Source organism: Labrus bergylta, chromosome 24, assembly GCF_963930695.1.
Source record: "Labrus bergylta chromosome 24, fLabBer1.1, whole genome shotgun sequence".
Classification (NCBI taxonomy): Eukaryota; Metazoa; Chordata; class Actinopteri; order Labriformes; family Labridae; genus Labrus; species Labrus bergylta.
In genome coordinates this window covers 13,720,533-13,737,931 of record NC_089218.1, presented here as the reverse complement: position 1 = coordinate 13,737,931, position 17,399 = coordinate 13,720,533, and the positions used below count along the sequence as shown (strand labels likewise).

General features: G+C 32.7%; 1 non-coding gene across 1 annotated transcript; it reads right to left on the bottom strand.

Annotated features, from left to right (window-relative positions):
* Window positions 1–5,857: 5,857 nt before the first annotated feature.
* LOC136178234 (5S ribosomal RNA) lies at window positions 5,858–5,978 on the bottom strand. Its single transcript, XR_010665629.1, has one exon. It is a non-coding gene; the product is annotated as a 5S ribosomal RNA (ribosomal RNA).
* Window positions 5,979–17,399: the final 11,421 nt, after the last annotated feature.

Here is a 17,399-nt window from a genome sequence, read left to right as displayed (position 1 = left end):
GAGGCAAGCGCTTGCCAAAGAAAACAAAATAAAGCAAACAAAATCAAAACCTCCCCTGATTCCAAAACACTTAAAAACTCTCTTGAGTTCTTCCCTCAAAGTAAACAACCCCCGAAAACAAACCCCAAAGCAAACAAAATCCCCTTGAGAGCTCTCAACCTCCCCTGCAAACCAAAAGGCCCTCAAATCAAACCACCCATTTTTCCCCATGACCAACGAAAAACCGTAACAGAAACAAAATAAATTATACGTCCCACACAATGCCCTCTTCATTTACCCCACACACTTTCGCCCCTTCCACAAACATTCTCACAAACTCACTCTCATTCGCAACGTGCAACAATTTTAGGTGTGCTCTCCATTCATTCGAAAACATTCTCCACACATTCATTCTCTTGTTTTCGTACAATGCAAAATTCCTTCTGTTAAAAACCGCTTTGCGTGCAAAGGCTAAAATCATATTCATAACGTTGTGGTTTTTTTGTTTCGTTCCCACCCCCAACAGCACCGACAATTCCCACCCCCTTTCATTCCAACACTCATTCTCACTACATTTCCCCAACATTTCCCTTATTTTTCCCCAAAACACGCCCAATTCCCCACATGTCACAAACAAATGCACCAAATCCTCATCCACACTTTCACATACACAACACTTTCTTTCATACCTCTCCTTGTGGATTTGATGCAGGACGATGCAGGTGAAGATCCTCCTGTGCCTCAGTTTGAAATCTAAGTCAAATATTGCATGCGGTGTGTGCGGTATGTTAATGTTTTTCCATATCATGTTGCTTGTTATGTCTGGGTATGTGTCTGTCCATTTAACTTCAGATGTGGGTTTCTGTATTCTATGTGTGATTGCGCATCTATACCAAATTTTTGTGGTGACATCAGTAATGTTGTGCTTCTTCTCCCCTAGGCACAGGGAGATCCCCACCGCATCGTCCCGCATCGCTCCCTCCTTCTCCTTGATTAGTTTTTCCCATTCGCTCGACAAAGACAATTTTACATTTTCAAACACTCTCTCAATCACATCCTTTCTGCACACATACCCCTTGTTTTTTAACCCCACCAACACCATTTGTACATCAAACTCCCCCTCATCGTTCACTAAATCCCCTATTCTAATGTATCCCGCTTTCTCCATTGCCTCGCACTTGATTGCCCTCTCCCCATTTTTAAAATACGGGCTTGAGAGGAAGGGCAGCCGCAGCACTGACCCTCTCGTTCCGCATTCCGGTACAGTCCAGGCTGAAACCTGATACCACGCATTGAGTACTTCCTGGAAAAACCGTGGCAAGTGTTTAAATGCGTCCGGGTTATTTATCTGGTGCAGGTTGTCCTCGTTGTGGAGTCCAAAACTGCACAGATGTTGTTTGAAATGATTTTTCCAACCTACGCTCCGGCTCTGGTCCTTAAATTTGCCTATCAATTTGGCTCTTAGTGCTACTTTTTTTGTCAGTAAGTCAATCAAAGCTAACCCACCCTGATCTTTAGCCCCTATTATTGTTTTGTGAGCTATACTCGCTGCTTTGTTTCTCCAAATAAAGTCCCTAATGATCTTTGAGATCTCCGCGAAGGCCCAGTCCGGGAGCGCGCAAGTACTCAGCGCATGATTCACTTTGGACAACACGAGAGCATTTGTTACGGCTACCCTTCCTCTCAGCAATAGGCCCCTTGCCCTCCACAAATTCAAAGTTTTCTTAATTTTACCCACCACCTCTTTCCATGTTTCGTCATCACATTCATTCTCGTTTTTCCCCACACTCACTCCCAGCACTTTTCTTCTCTCCCCCACCGTTTTAAATCCCCACCTATTAGCGTAATTTGATTCCCTTCCCAGTAGCATAATTTCAGACTTATTTTCGTTTACTTTTGCCCCCGATGCCCTTTCATAGGTTTGCACGTGTTTCAGTATTAGTTCTATATCCTCCTCTCTTTTCACCATTATATTCACGTCATCCGCGTATTGGATTATTTTAACATTTTCCTCCCCTATTCCTTTAATGCTCCCGTCTTCCGATATCAGCGCTGCCAGCGGCTCTGCCACCAAGCTATACAGCAGTGCTGACATCGGACACCCCTGTCTTACTGATCTTGTGATCTTAAATGCATCAGTTAAAGCCCCATTACATTTTATCTTACTTTCCGCCCCTTTGTACAACACATTTATCCACTCTCGCATTCTCTCCCCGAACCCAAACTTCTCCAAAACCCTCCCCATGAACCCATGATCCACTCTGTCAAATGCCTTACTTAAATCAATCCCTAACCATATCCCCCCCTCCCTTTCCATGTCCCTGACCGTCTGTTTTATTGAAATGATTGAGTCTGCTATGTCCCTGTTTGGTATGCTGTATGATTGTGTTTGCTCTATGATAGTTCCTATTACTTCCCTGATTCTATTGGCTATTGTTTTTGCTATGATTTTGTAATCTGTGTTTAGTAAACTGATTGGTCTGTAGTTGTCCAGATTTTTATTGTCCCCCTTGTTTTTGTAGAAAATAGTAACCACCCCCTCCCCCAAGCTTTTCGGTATGCATTTGACTCTCTCAATATATTTACTTAGTTTGCCTAGTATGGGTACTAGCTGTTCTTTGAAAGCTAAATAAAATTCAGCAGTTAGGCCATCGCTACCAGGACTTTTGTTTCTGTTTAAACCCTCTAGAGCGCTTTTGATTTCTCCGTCCGTAAACTCACTTTCACACCATATTTTATCCTCGTCGCTAAGTTCCTTCTTTAAGGCACCCACAGCTCTGTCCGCGCTCGCACCATCACACTCCTGTCTCGTGAACAGGCTTTCATAGTAGCCTTTGACCGTTTTTAATATTTCAGTTTTATCCGTCACCCTTTCCCCTGCTGCGTTCACTAATTCGTTTATTTCTGTTTTTATTTGCTTTTGTTTCTCCAGACCCAGGAAAAAGGCTGTGCTCCTTTCCCCTTCATACAAATATTGTATTTTGCTCCTAATCGCTGCGCCCCTACATTTTTTTAGTTCGAACGCTTTTAACTGCTCTTTTAAGTGTATGTATTTTTCTGCGCAAGCATTATCTGCACTGTCGAGCAATGTTATTTCCTCACTTAGTTGTTTTCTTAGATTCTCTTCCATTTGATTTTCTCTCCACTTTTTCTCCTTACTATAGTTAATGCACTTTTTTTTGATTCTGACTTTTACCCCATCCCACCACACATTCATATCTTCATTCTCCCCCCACTCATATCCCACATCATTCAAGAATTTTTTCATGCTTTTCACAAACGCATCATCTTCTAGCAGACTTCCGTTAAAGCACCATATCCCTCCTTTACGTGAATCAGTTTCTTTTCCAAATGTGATTGTCATTCCTGCGTGATCGCTCCACGTATTGGTTTTATACTCAGCGCTTTTTACCCACTTCACCACCTCACATGTCACCAGGGAGAGGTCTATTCTTGATTGTTTCAGTCTGTTTAGCACGATTTGCCTTCTAGAGTAAGCCCTTTCCCATGGGTGCAGCAATCTCCATATGTCTAAGCACTGCTTGGTTATTATTAGGTCTTTCAGTGCCCCTCTGCTTACGTCCCCCTTGAACACATTATTTTTTGATACGTCTGTTGGCGTCATTGCCACATTGAAGTCGCCGATTATCACGCAGTTTCCTTCCCACCATTTGCTTATTTCTATAAAAAACGTTTTCCTTTCTTTTTCTCCGTTCGGCGCATATATATTTATAATTCTTAAATTTTTTGTTTCGTACATACAGTCTATAACTATAACTCTCCCCTCTTTATCCCCGTACACCAAATTAACCCCTGTTACCCGATCCGTTTTGATTAGAACCGCCACTCCTCTCGCCCTTGGCGTACCATTGGAGCTAAAGATTTGGCCCACAAAGTCTTTTTTAATGTCTTCTACCAGGGAATCATCCCACCTGGTCTCCTGCACACACAGGATGTCATTTTGCCAGGAAAGCATGGATTGTCTCTTTTCCTTGCTTCGTAGTCCATTGGCGTTGATAGAAAATAAAATTAAGGCCATTATCAAAAAGGAAAAAAAAGAAAAACAAACGGATTTACCAGGGTTATTTCCAGCCATTATTTGTCTTTACTTTTTAATTTTTTAGCCAACTTCTTTGTTTGCCCTGATTTTACTCCCTCCCGCCTGCCCCGGCACCCTCTCAGGCACCTCCCTCCCCTTTGTGCTCATGCTTACCCCTGGTTCTCCGTCCGTTCTGTCTCCTTTTTTCGCTTTCTTGCTCGTTTTCCGCTGCTTCTGTTGTCCCCCTCCTCCAGCCTGCTCCGGCGTCTCCAACTCGTTCTCTGCCACCTGCTCTCCTCCGCTCTCTCCGCTCTGCTCCATTTCTCCTCCGCTGCCCTCCTCCTCTCCGGTCTCCTCCTCGCTTTCTCCAGTCACCTCCTCCTCTCCTTCTGCCGCGTCCTTGTACACCTCCTCCTCCGCCTCATTCCTGCTCTCCTTTTCATTTTCACACTCGCAGTCATTTTCTCTTTTTCCACAGTTTTTACATTTTGCCAGGTTCGCGCTGCACTCACGTGCAAAGTGTCCCTGCACCCCACATTTGTGGCACATGAACTCCGGGCACTCTCGCAGGATGTGTCCCGGCTGGATACACATCCTGCACACTTTTTGCTGTCTGTCATGAATGACTCTGAAGAATTCGCTCCCCATCACTGTATTGAATTTTGTGGAGTACGGTAGCGACTGTACCTGGTCGTTGAACCGGACCCGGACAAACCTTGTTCCGTCGGCTATTGTTGTCCCTGGCCACATTCTTCTTTTAATCGGAGATGTGGGGTTCACTCCCCAGCCCGTCAGCTTCCACACGATTTCTTCATCCGTGATGTAGGCCGGCAGGTTCAGAAAGGACACCACCAGCTCGTCATTGTTTAGTTCTCTGGCTACAACTCTTGTCTCTCCAATTTTGAAGCCGTCCAGCAGCCTTTCTTTTCCCTTGATGTTGCTCACTGTTACTTCCAGTTTTTCCGGCCCCACGGTTCTGCACGCCAGCAGGCCCCCGCAGATCATTTTTAAATTGTTCATCACCTGCTGTAGAGGCACTTTTTCGCCCACCATTTCAATGTTTAGTGTCAGTTTTTTTTCGTAGGCCACTTTTGCCTCTCTTGTCTCAGCTCCCTCTGCACCTCTCACACTCTGCACACCAATCAGTCCTTGATTGTCCGCAGCTGGGGCAATCAGCTCACTGCTCCTCTCTCTTCCTCTCTCTCCGTTGTCCATACCATTCCTAGTTTCGTTTGCCATGTTTATCAGTCCTTTTTGTCCGTCGTCCTTTTCGTTGTCGTTTAATCCGTTCCGTTGTTTCAATGCCGTGTTTGTCTGTCCTTTTTCTTGTCCATTATCCATTTCTTTTTCCTTTTCTCCGGTCCGTTGTCCTGTCATCTTTGTAATCCGTCCGTGTGTGTTTGCTAGCGGCCCGCTAGCAAACATTTAAGAAATCAAAGGTCTTCCCAAAAAAAGGGTAAACAGGTAAGAAAAAAGCAAAAAAGAAAAATAATCCCCCTCACAGTCCGTGACTGCTGGGGGACGTTCACTCAAGATCTGAGGACTTTAAACAAAACAAGGCATATATAACAAAAATGAAAAATAAGGACTCCTGCTCTCTCTGGCACGTCTGCTCTCTCCGGGCTCCACTCTGTCTCTGCCGTAAACGGGGCGTGTTCAGGGTGGTATGGCCGTAAGCCATTATTGTGTTCAGAAAGGGGCCTTTTAAAGATCTCATGCCCTCGGCCATAATGTGGGGGAGCAAATGCTCCCCCACATTATTGATTCTGGCTGAATTTTTGGACATGTGAATATGTCTCTATATGATGAAAGAAAAGCATTTGATGAAAAAAATGAAAAAGCTTACAGCACCTGGTATTCCCAGGCGGTCTCCCATCCAAGTACTAACCAGGCCCGACCCTGCTTAGCTTCCGAGATCGGACGAGATCGGGCGTGTTCAGGGTGGTATGCCCAGGTAGGTGAACCTGCGGAAGGATCATTACCGGTTTGAGATCCCCGCACCCGAGGCCGCGTGGCCCCTCGGTGCTGGCGGCGGATATGTCAGGAAAACATTTGTCTTGAAGCAGAAATCTTTTAATGAAAATGTTCAACTTTTTTGAAACCGAAATCTTTTCATGAAAATGTTGAACTTTTTTGAAGCAGAAATCTTTTCATGAAAATTTTCAACTTTTTTGAAGCCGAAATCTTTTCATGAAAATTTTCAACTTTTTGAAACCAAAATCTTTTCATGTAATTTTTCAACTTTTTTGAAGCAAAAATCTTTTCATGAAAATGTTCAACTTTTTTGAAGCCGAAATCTTTTCATAAAAATTTTCAACTTTTTTGAAGCCAAAATCCTGTCATGAAAATTTTCACCTTTTTTGAAGCAGAAATCTTTTCATGAAAATCTTCAACTTTTTTGAAGCCGAAAGACTTGATGAAAATCTTAAACTTTTTTGAAGCCGAAATCTTTTCATGAAAATGTTCAACTTTTTTGAAGCCGAAATCTGTTCATGAAAATTTTCAACTTTTTTGAAACTTAAATCTTTTCATGAAAATTTTCAACTTTTTTGCAGCCGAAATAGTTCATGAAAATTTTCAACTTTTTTGAACCCGAAATCTTTTCATGAAAATGTTCAACTTTTTTGAAGCAGAAATCTTTTCATGAAAATGTTCAACTTTTTAGAAGCAGAAATCTTTTCATGAAAATGTTCAACTTTTTTGAAGCCGAAATCTTTTCATAAAAATTTTGAACTTTTTGAAACCAAAATCTTTTCATGTAATTTTTCAACTTTTTTGAAGCAGAAATCTTTTCATGAAAATGTTCAACTTTTTTGAAGCCGAAATCTTTTCATAAAAATTTTCAACTTTTTTGAAGCCAAAATCTTTTCATGAAAATCTTCGACTTTTTTGAAGCCGAAATACTTGATGAAAATATTCAACTTTTTTGAAGTCTAAATCTTTTCATGAAAATGTTCAACTTTTTTGAAGCCGAAATCTTTTCATGTAAATTTTCAACTTTTTTGAAGCAGAAATCTTTTCATGAAAATTTTCAACTTTTTGAAACCAAAATCTTTTCATGAAAATTTTCAACTTTTTTGAAGCCGAAATCTTTTCATGAAAATGTTCAACTTTTTTGAAGCCGAGATCTTTTCATGAAAATTTTAAACTTTTTGAAACCGAAATCTTTTCATGAAAATTTTCAACTTTTTTGAAAACGAAATCTTTTCATGAAAATGGTCAACTTTTTTGAAGCCGAAATCTTTTCATGAAAATTTTCAACTTTTTGAAGCCGAAATCTTTTCATGAAAATTTTCAACTTTTTGAAGCCGAAATCTTTTCATGAAAATGTTCAACTTTTTTAAAGCCAAAATCTTTTAATGAAAATGGTCAACTTTTTTGAAGCCGAAATCTTTTCATGAAAATTTTAAACTTATTGAAGCCGAAATCTTTTCATGAAAATCTTAGACTTTTTTGAAGTCGAAATCTTTTCATGAAAATTTTCAACTTTTTGAAGCCGAAATCTTTTCATGAAAATTTTCACCTTTTTTGAAGCAGAAATCTTTTCATGAAAATCTTCGACTTTTTTGAAGCCGAAAGACTTGATGAAAATATTCAACTTTTTTGAAGCCGAAATCTTTTCATGAAAATGTTCAACTTTTTTGAAGCCGAAATCTTTTCATGTAAATTTTCAACTTTTTTTAAGTCGAAATCTTTTCATGTAAATTTTCAACTTTTTTTAAGTCGAATTCTTTTCATGTAAATTTTCAACTTTTTTGAAGCAGAAATATTTTCATGAAAATGTTCAACTTTTTTGAAGCCGAAATCTTTTCATGAAAATGTTCCATTTTTTTGAAGCCGAAATCTTTTCATGAAAATTTTCAACTTTTTGAAACCAAAATCTTTTCATGAAAATTTTCAACTTTTTTGAAGCCGAAATCTTTTCATGAAAATGTTCAACTTTTTTGAAGCCGAAATCTTTTCATGAAAATGTTACATTTTTTTGAAGCCGAAATACTTCATGAAAATTTTCAACTTTTTTTATTTCGAAATCTTTTCATGTAAATTTTCAACTTTTTTGGAGCAGAAATCTTTTCATGAAAATGTTCAACTTTTTTGAAGCCGAAATCTTTTCATGAAAATGTTCAACTTTTTTGAAGCCGAAATACTTCATGAAAATTTTCAACTTTTTTGAAGCCGAAATCTTTTCATGAAAATTTTCAACTTTTTTGAAGCAGAAATCTTTTCATGAAAATCTTAGACTTTTTTGAAGTCGAAATCTTTTCATTTAAATTTTTCAACTTTTTTGAAGCAGAAATCTTTTCATGAAAATGTTCAACTTTTTTGAAGCCGAAATCTTTTCATGAAAATGTTCCATTTTTTTGAAGCCGAAATACTTCATGAAAATTTTCAACTTTTTTTAAGTCGAAATCTTTTCATTTAAAGTTTCAACTTTTTTGAAGCAGAAATCTTTCCATGAAAATGTTCAACTTTTTTGAAGTCGAAATATTTTCATGAAAATGTTCCATTTTTTTGAAGCCGAAATACTTCATGAAAATTTTCAACTTTTTTTATTTCGAAATCTTTTCATGTAAATTTTCTACTTTTTTGAAGCAGAAATCTTTTCATGAAAATGTTCAACTTTTTTGAAGCCGAAATCTTTTCATGAAAATGGTCAACTTTTTGAAGCCGAAATCTTTTCATGAAAATTTTCAACTTTTTGAAGCCGAAATCTTTTCATGAAAATTTTCAACTTTTTTGAAGCAAAAATCTTTTCATGAAAATTTTCAACTTTTTTGAAGCCGAAATCTTTTCATGAAAATTTTCAACTTTTTTGAAGCAGAAATCTTTTCATGAAAATCTTAGACTTTTTTGAAGTCGAAATCTTTTCATTTAAATTTTTCAACTTTTTTGAAGCAGAAATCTTTTCATGAAAATGTTCAACTTTTTTGAAGCCGAAATCTTTTCATGAAAATGTTCCATTTTTTTGAAGCCGAAATACTTCATGAAAATTTTCAACTTTTTTTAAGTCGAAATCTTTTCATTTAAAGTTTCAACTTTTTTGAAGCAGAAATCTTTCCATGAAAATGTTCAACTTTTTTGAAGTCGAAATATTTTCATGAAAATGTTCCATTTTTTTGAAGCCGAAATACTTCATGAAAATTTTCAACTTTTTTTATTTCGAAATCTTTTCATGTAAATTTTCTACTTTTTTGAAGCAGAAATCTTTTCATGAAAATGTTCAACTTTTTTGAAGCCGAAATCTTTTCATGAAAATTTTCAACTTTTTGAAGCCGAAATCTTTTCATGAAAATTTTCAACTTTTTTGAAGCAAAAATCTTTTCATGAAAATCTTAAACTTTTTTGAAGTCGAAATCTTTTCATGAAAATTTTCAACTTTTTTGAAGCCGAAATCTTTTCATGAAAATGGTCAACTTTTTTGAAGCCGAAATCTTTTCATGAAAATTTTCAACTTTTTTGAAGTCGAAATCTTTTCATGTAAATTTTCAACTTTTTTGAACACGAAATCTTTTCATTAAAATGTTCAACTTTTTTGAAGCCGAAATCTTTTCATGAAAATGTTCCATTTTTTTGAAGCCGAAATACTTTATGAAAATGTTCAACTTTTTTGAAGCCGAAATCTTTTCATGAAAATGTTCAACTTTTTTGAAGCCAAAATCTTTTCATGAAAATTTTCAACTTTTTTGAAGCCGAAATCCTGTCATGAAAATTTTCAACTTTTTTGAAGCAGAAATCTTTTCATGAAAATGTTCAACTTTTTTGAAGCCAAAATCTTTTCATGAAAATTTTCAACTTTTTTGAAGCCGAAATCCTGTCATGAAAATTTTCAACTTTTTTGAAGCAGAAATCTTTTCATGAAAATCTTCAACTTTTTTGATGCCGAAATAGTTCATGAAAATTTTCAACTTTTTGAAACCAAAATCATTTCATGAAAATTTTCAACTTTTTTGAAGCCGAAATCTTTTCATGAAAATGGTCAACTTTTTTGAAGCCGAAATGTTTTCATGAAAATTTTCAACATTTTGAAGCCGAAATCTTTTCATGAAAATTTTCAACTTTTTTGAAGCCGAAATCTTTTCATGAAAATTTTCAACTTTTTGAAGCCGAAATCTTTTCATGAAAATTTTCAACTTTTTGAAGCCGAAATCTTTTCATGAAAATTTTCAACTTTTTTGAAGCAGAAATCTTTTCATGAAAATCTTAGACTTTTTTGAAGTCGAAATCTTTTCATGTAAATTTTCAACTTTATTGAAGCAGAAATCTTTTCATGAAAATGTTCAACTTTTTTGAATCCGAAATCTTTTCATGAAAATGTTCCATTTTTTTGAAGCCGAAATACTTCATGAAAATTTTCAACTTTTTTGAAGCCGAAATCTTTTCATGAAAATTTTCAACTTTTTTGAAGCCGAAATCTTTTCATGAAAATGTTCAACTTTTTTGAAGCCGAGATCTTTTCATGAAAATTTTAAACTTTTTGAAACCGAAATCTTTTCATGAAAATTTTCAACTTTTTTGAAAACGAAATCTTTTCATGAAAATGGTCAACTTTTTTGAAGCCGAAATCTTTTCATGAAAATTTTCAACTTTTTGAAGCCGAAATCTTTTCATGAAAATTTTCAACTTTTTGAAGCCGAAATCTTTTCATGAAAATGTTCAACTTTTTTAAAGCCAAAATCTTTTCATGAAAATGGTCAACTTTTTTGAAGCCGAAATCTTTTCATGAAAATCTTAGACTTTTTTGAAGTCGAAATCTTTTCATGAAAATGGTCAACTTTTTTGATGCCGAAATAGTTCATGAAAATTTTCAACTTTTTGAAACCAAAATCATTTCATGAAAATTTTCAACTTTTTTGAAGCCGAAATCTTTTCATGAAAATGTTCAACTTTTTTGAAGCCGAAACACTTCATGAAAATTTTCAACTTTTTTTATTTCGAAATCTTTTCATGTAAATTTTCAACTTTTTTGGAGCAGAAATCTTTTCATGAAAATGTTCAACTTTTTTGAAGCCGAAATCTTTTCATGAAAATGTTACATTTTTTTGAAGCCGAAATACTTCATGAAAATTTTCAACATTTTTTATTTCGAAATCTTTTCATGTAAATTTTCAACTTTTTTGGAGCAGAAATCTTTTCATGAAAATGTTCAACTTTTTTGAAGCCGAAATCTTTTCATGAAAATGTTCAACTTTTTTGAAGCCGAAATACTTCATGAAAATTTTCAACTTTTTTGAAGCCGAAATCTTTTCATGAAAATTTTCAACTTTTTTGAAGCAGAAATCTTTTCATGAAAATCTTAGACTTTTTTGAAGTCGAAATCTTTTCATTTAAATTTTCAACTTTTTTGAAGCAGAAATCTTTTCATGAAAATGTTCAACTTTTTTGAAGCCGAAATCTTTTCATGAAAATGTTCCATTTTTTTGAAGCCGAAATACTTCATGAAAATTTTCAACTTTTTTTAAGTCGAAATCTTTTCATTTAAAGTTTCAACTTTTTTGAAGCAGAAATCTTTCCATGAAAATGTTCAACTTTTTTGAAGTCGAAATATTTCCATGAAAATGTTCCATTTTTTTGAAGCCGAAATACTTCATGAAAATTTTCAACTTTTTTTATTTCGAAATCTTTTCATGTAAATTTTCTACTTTTTTGAAGCAGAAATCTTTTCATGAAAATGTTCAACTTTTTTGAAGCCGAAATCTTTTCATGAAAATGGTCAACTTTTTGAAGCCGAAATCTTTTCATGAAAATTTTCAACTTTTTGAAGCCGAAATCTTTTCATGAAAATTTTCAACTTTTTTGAAGCAAAAATCTTTTCATGAAAATCTTAAACTTTTTTGAAGTCGAAATCTTTTCATGAAAATTTTTAACTTTTTTGAAGCCGAAATCTTTTCATGAAAATGGTCAACTTTTTTGAAGCCGAAATCTTTTCATGACAATTTTCAACTTTTTTGAAGTCGAAATCTTTTCATGTAAATTTTCAACTTTTTTGAACCCGAAATCTTTTCATTAAAATGTTCAACTTTTTTGAAGCCGAAATCTTTTCATGAAAATTTTCAACTTTTTTGATGCCGAAATAGTTCATGAAAGTTTTGAACTTTTTTGAACCCGAAATCTTTTCATGAAAATTTGCAACTTTTTCGAAGCCGAAATCTTTTCATGAAAATCTTCAACTTTTTTGATGCCGAAATAGTTCATGAAAATTTTCAACTTTTTGAAACCAAAATCATTTCATGAAAATGGTCAACTTTTTTGAAGCCGAAATCTTTTCATGAAAATGGTCAACTTTTTTGAAGCCGAAATGTTTTCATGAAAATTTTCAACATTTTGAAGCCGAAATCTTTTCATGAAAATTTTCAACTTTTTTGAAGCCGAAATCTTTTCATGAAAATTTTCAACTTTTTGAAGCCGAAATCTTTTCATGAAAATTTTCAACTTTTTTGAAGCAGAAATCTTTTCAAGAAAATCTTAGACATTTTTGAAGTCGAAATCTTTTCATGTAAATTTTCAACTTTTTTGAAAATGAAATCTTTTCATGAAAATTTTCAACTTTTTGAAGCCGAAATACTTCATGAAAATTTTCAACTTTTTTTATTTCGAAATCTTTTCATGTAAATTTTCAACTTTTTTGAAGCAGAAATCTTTTCATGAAAATCTTAGACTTTTTTGAAGTCGAAATCTTTTCATGTAAATTTTCAACTTTATTGAAGCAGAAATCTTTTCATGAAAATGTTCAACTTTTTTGAATCCGAAATCTTTTCATGAAAATGTTCCATTTTTTTGAAGCCGAAATACTTCATGAAAATTTTCAACTTTTTTGAAGCCGAAATCTTTTCATGAAAATGTTCAACTTTTTTGAAGCCGAGATCTTTTCATGAAAATTTTCAACTTTTTGAAACCGAAATCTTTTCATGAAAATTTTCAACTTTTTTGAAGCCGAAATCTTTTCATGAAAATGGTCAACTTTTTTGAAGCCGAAATGTTTTCATGAAAATTTTCAACATTTTGAAGCCGAAATCTTTTCATGAAAATTTGCAACTTTTTTGAAGCCGAAATCTTTTCATGAAAATGTTCAACTTTTTTGAAGCCGAAATCTTTTCATGAAAATCTTCGACTTTTTTGAAGCCGAAATAGTTCATGAAAGTTCTCAACCTTTTTGAAGCCGAAATACTTTATGAAAATTTCAACTTTTTTTCATGCCAAAATCCTGTCATGAAAATTTTCAACTTTTTTGAAGCAGAAATCTTTTCATGAAAATCTTCGACTTTTTTGAAGCTGAAATACTTCATGAAAGTTTTCAACTTTTTTGAAGCAGAAATCTTTTCATGAAAATTTTCAACTTTTTTGAAGCCGAAATCTTTTCATGAAAATGTTCAACTTTTTTGAAGCCGAAATCTTTTCATGAAAATGTTCAAGTTTTTTGAAGCCGAAATCTTTTCATGAAAATTTTCAACTTTTTTGAAGCCGAAATCTTTTCATGAAAATGTTCCATTTTTTTGAAGCCGAAATACTTCATGAAAATTTTCAACTTTTTGAAACCAAAATCTTTTCATGAAAATGTTCAACTTTTTTGAAGCCGAAATCTTTTCATGAAAATGTTCAACTTTTTTGAAGCCGAGATCTTTTCATGAAAATTTTCAACTTTTTGAAACCGAAATCTTTTCATGAAAATTTTCAACTTTTTTGAAGCCGAAATCTTTTCATGAAAATGGTCAACTTTTTTGAAGCCGAAATCTTTTCATGAAAATTTTCAACTTTTTTGAAGCAGAAATCTTTTCATGAAAATGTTCAACTTTTTTGAAGCCGAAATCTTTTCATGAAAATTTTCAACTTTTTGAAACCAAAATCTTTTCATGTAATTTTTCAACTTTTTTGAAGCAGAAATCTTTTCATGAAAATGTTCAACTTTTTTGAAGCCGAAATCTTTTCATGAAAATTTTCAACTTTTTTGAAGCCGAAATAGTTCATGAAAATTTTAGACTTTTTTTAAGCCGAAATACTTCATGAAAATTTTCAACTTTTTTGAAACCTAAATCTTTTCATGAAAATTTTCAATTTTTTTGATGCCGAAATAGTTCATGAAAATTTTCAACTTTTTTGAAGCCGAAATCTTTTCATGAAAATTTTCAACTTTTTTGAAGCCGAAATCTTTTCATGAAAATGTTCCATTTTTTTGAAGCCGAAATACTTCATGAAAATTTTCAACTTTTTGAAACCAAAACCTTTTCATGAAAATGTTCAACTTTTTTGAAGCCGAAATCTTTTCATGAAAATGTTCAACTTTTTTGAAGCCGAGATCTTTTCATGAAAATTTTCAACTTTTTGAAACCGAAATCTTTTCATGAAAATTTTCAACTTTTTTGAAGCCGATATCTTTTCATGAAAATTTTCAACTTTTTTGAAGCAGAAATCTTTTCATGAAAATGTTCCATTTTTTTGAAGCCGAAATACTTCATGAAAATTTTCAACTTTTTTTAAGTCGAAATCTTTTCATTTAAATTTTCAACTTTTTTGAAGCAGAAATCTTTCCATGAAAATGTTCAACTTTTTTGAAGCCGAAATCTTTTCATGAAAATGGTCAACTTTTTGAAGCCGAAATCTTTTCATGAAAATTTTCAACTTTTTTGAAACCGAAATCCTGTCATGAAAATTTTCAACTTTTTTGAAGCAGAAATCTTTTCATGAAAATGTTAAACTTTTTTGAAGCCAAAATCTTTTCATGAAAATTTTCAACTTTTTTGAAGCCGAAATCTTTTCATGAAAATTTTCAACTTTTTGAAGCCGAAATCTTTTCATGAAAATTTTCAACTTTTTTGAAGCAGAAATCTTTTCAAGAAAATCTTAGACATTTTTGAAGTCGAAATCTTTTCATGTAAATTTTCAACTTTTTTGAAGCCGAAATCTTTTCATGAAAATTTTCAACTTTTTTGAAGCCGAAATCTTTTCATGAAAATTTTCAACTTTTTGAAACCAAAATCTTTTCATGTAATTTTTCAACTTTTTTGAAGCAGAAATCTTTTCATGAAAATTTTCACCTTTTTTGAAGCCGATATCTTTTCATGAAAATTTTCAACTTTTTTGAAGCAGAAATCTTTTCATGAAAATCTTAGACTTTTTTGAAGTCGAAATCTTTTCATTTAAATTTTCAACTTTTTTGAAGCAGAAATCTTTTCATGAAAATGTTCAACTTTTTTGAAGCCGAAATCTTTTCATGAAAATGTTCCATTTTTTTGAAGCCGAAATACTTCATGAAAATTTTCAACTTTTTTTAAGTCGAAATCTTTTCATTTAAATTTTCAACTTTTTTGAAGCAGAAATCTTTCCATGAAAATGTTCAACTTTTTTGAAGCCGAAATATTTTCATGAAAATGTTCCATTTTTTTGAAGCCGAAATACTTCATGAAAATTTTCAACTTTTTTAAAGTCGAAATCTTTTCATGTAAATTTTCTACTTTTTTGAAGCAGAAATCTTTTCATGAAAATGTTCCATTTTTTTGAAGCCGAAATACTTCATGAAAATTTTCAACTTTTTGAAACCAAAATCTTTTCATGAAAATGTTCAACTTTTTTGAAGCCGAAATCTTTTCATGAAAATGTTCAACTTTTTTGAAGCCGAGATCTTTTCATGAAAATGTTCAACTTTTTGAAACCGAAATCTTTTCATGAAAATTTTCAACTTTTTTGAAGCCGAAATCTTTTCATGAAAATGGTCAACTTTTTTGAAGCCGAAATCTTTTCATGAAAATTTTCAACTTTTTTGAAGCAGAAATCTTTTCATGAAAATGTTCAACTTTTTTGAAGCCGAAATCTTTTCATGAAAATTTTCAACTTTTTGAAACCAAAATCTTTTCATGTAATTTTTCAACTTTTTTGAAGCAGAAATCTTTTCATGAAAATTTTCACCTTTTTTGAAGCCGATATCTTTTCATGAAAATTTTCAACTTTTTTGAAGCAGAAATAGTTCATGAAAATTTTAGACTTTTTTTAAGCCGAAATACTTCATGAAAATTTTCAACTTTGTTGAAACCTAAATCTTTTCATGAAAATTTTCAATTTTTTTGATGCCGAAATAGTTCATGAAAATTTTCAACTTTTTTGAAGCCGAAATCTTTTCATGAAAATTTTCAACTTTTTTGAAGCCGAAATCTTTTCATGAAAATGTTCCATTTTTTTGAAGCCGAAATACTTCATGAAAATTTTCAACTTTTTTTAAGTCGAAATCTTTTCATTTAAATTTTCAACTTTTTTGAAGCAGAAATCTTTCCATGAAAATGTTCAACTTTTTTGAAGCCGAAATCTTTTCATGAAAATGGTCAACTTTTTGAAGCCGAAATCTTTTCATGAAAATTTTCAACTTTTTTGAAGCCAAAATCTTTTCATGAAAATTTTCAACTTTTTTGAAACCGAAATCCTGTCATGAAAATTTTCAACTTTTTTGAAGCAGAAATCTTTTCATGAAAATGTTAAACTTTTTTGAAGCCAAAATCTTTTCATGAAAATTTTCAACTTTTTTGAAGCCGAAATCTTTTCATGAAAATTTTCAACTTTTTGAAGCCGAAATCTTTTCATGAAAATTTTCAACTTTTTTGAAGCAGAAATCTTTTCAAGAAAATCTTAGACATTTTTGAAGTCGAAATCTTTTCATGTAAATTTTCAACTTTTTTGAAGCCGAAATCTTTTCATGAAAATTTTCAACTTTTTTGAAGCAGAAATCTTTTCATGAAAATTTTCAACTTTTTTGAAGCCGAAATCTTTTCATGAAAATTTTCAACTTTTTGAAACCAAAATCTTTTCATGTAATTTTTCAACTTTTTTGAAGCAGAAATCTTTTCATGAAAATTTTCACCTTTTTTGAAGCCGATATCTTTTCATGAAAATTTTCAACTTTTTTGAAGCAGAAATCTTTTCATGAAAATCTTAGACTTTTTTGAAGTCGAAATCTTTTCATTTAAATTTTCAACTTTTTTGAAGCAGAAATCTTTTCATGAAAATGTTCAACTTTTTTGAAGCCGAAATCTTTTCATGAAAATGTTCCATTTTTTTGAAGCCGAAATACTTCATGAAAATTTTCAACTTTTTTTAAGTCGAAATCTTTTCATTTAAATTTTCAACTTTTTTGAAGCAGAAATCTTTCCATGAAAATGTTCAACTTTTTTGAAGCCGAAATATTTTCATGAAAATGTTCCATTTTTTTGAAGCCGAAATACTTCATGAAAATTTTCAACTTTTTTAAAGTCGAAATCTTTTCATGTAAATTTTCTACTTTTTTGAAGCAGAAATCTTTTCATGAAAATGTTCCATTTTTTTGAAGCCGAAATACTTCATGAAAATTTTCAACTTTTTGAAACCAAAATCTTTTCATGAAAATGTTCAACTTTTTTGAAGC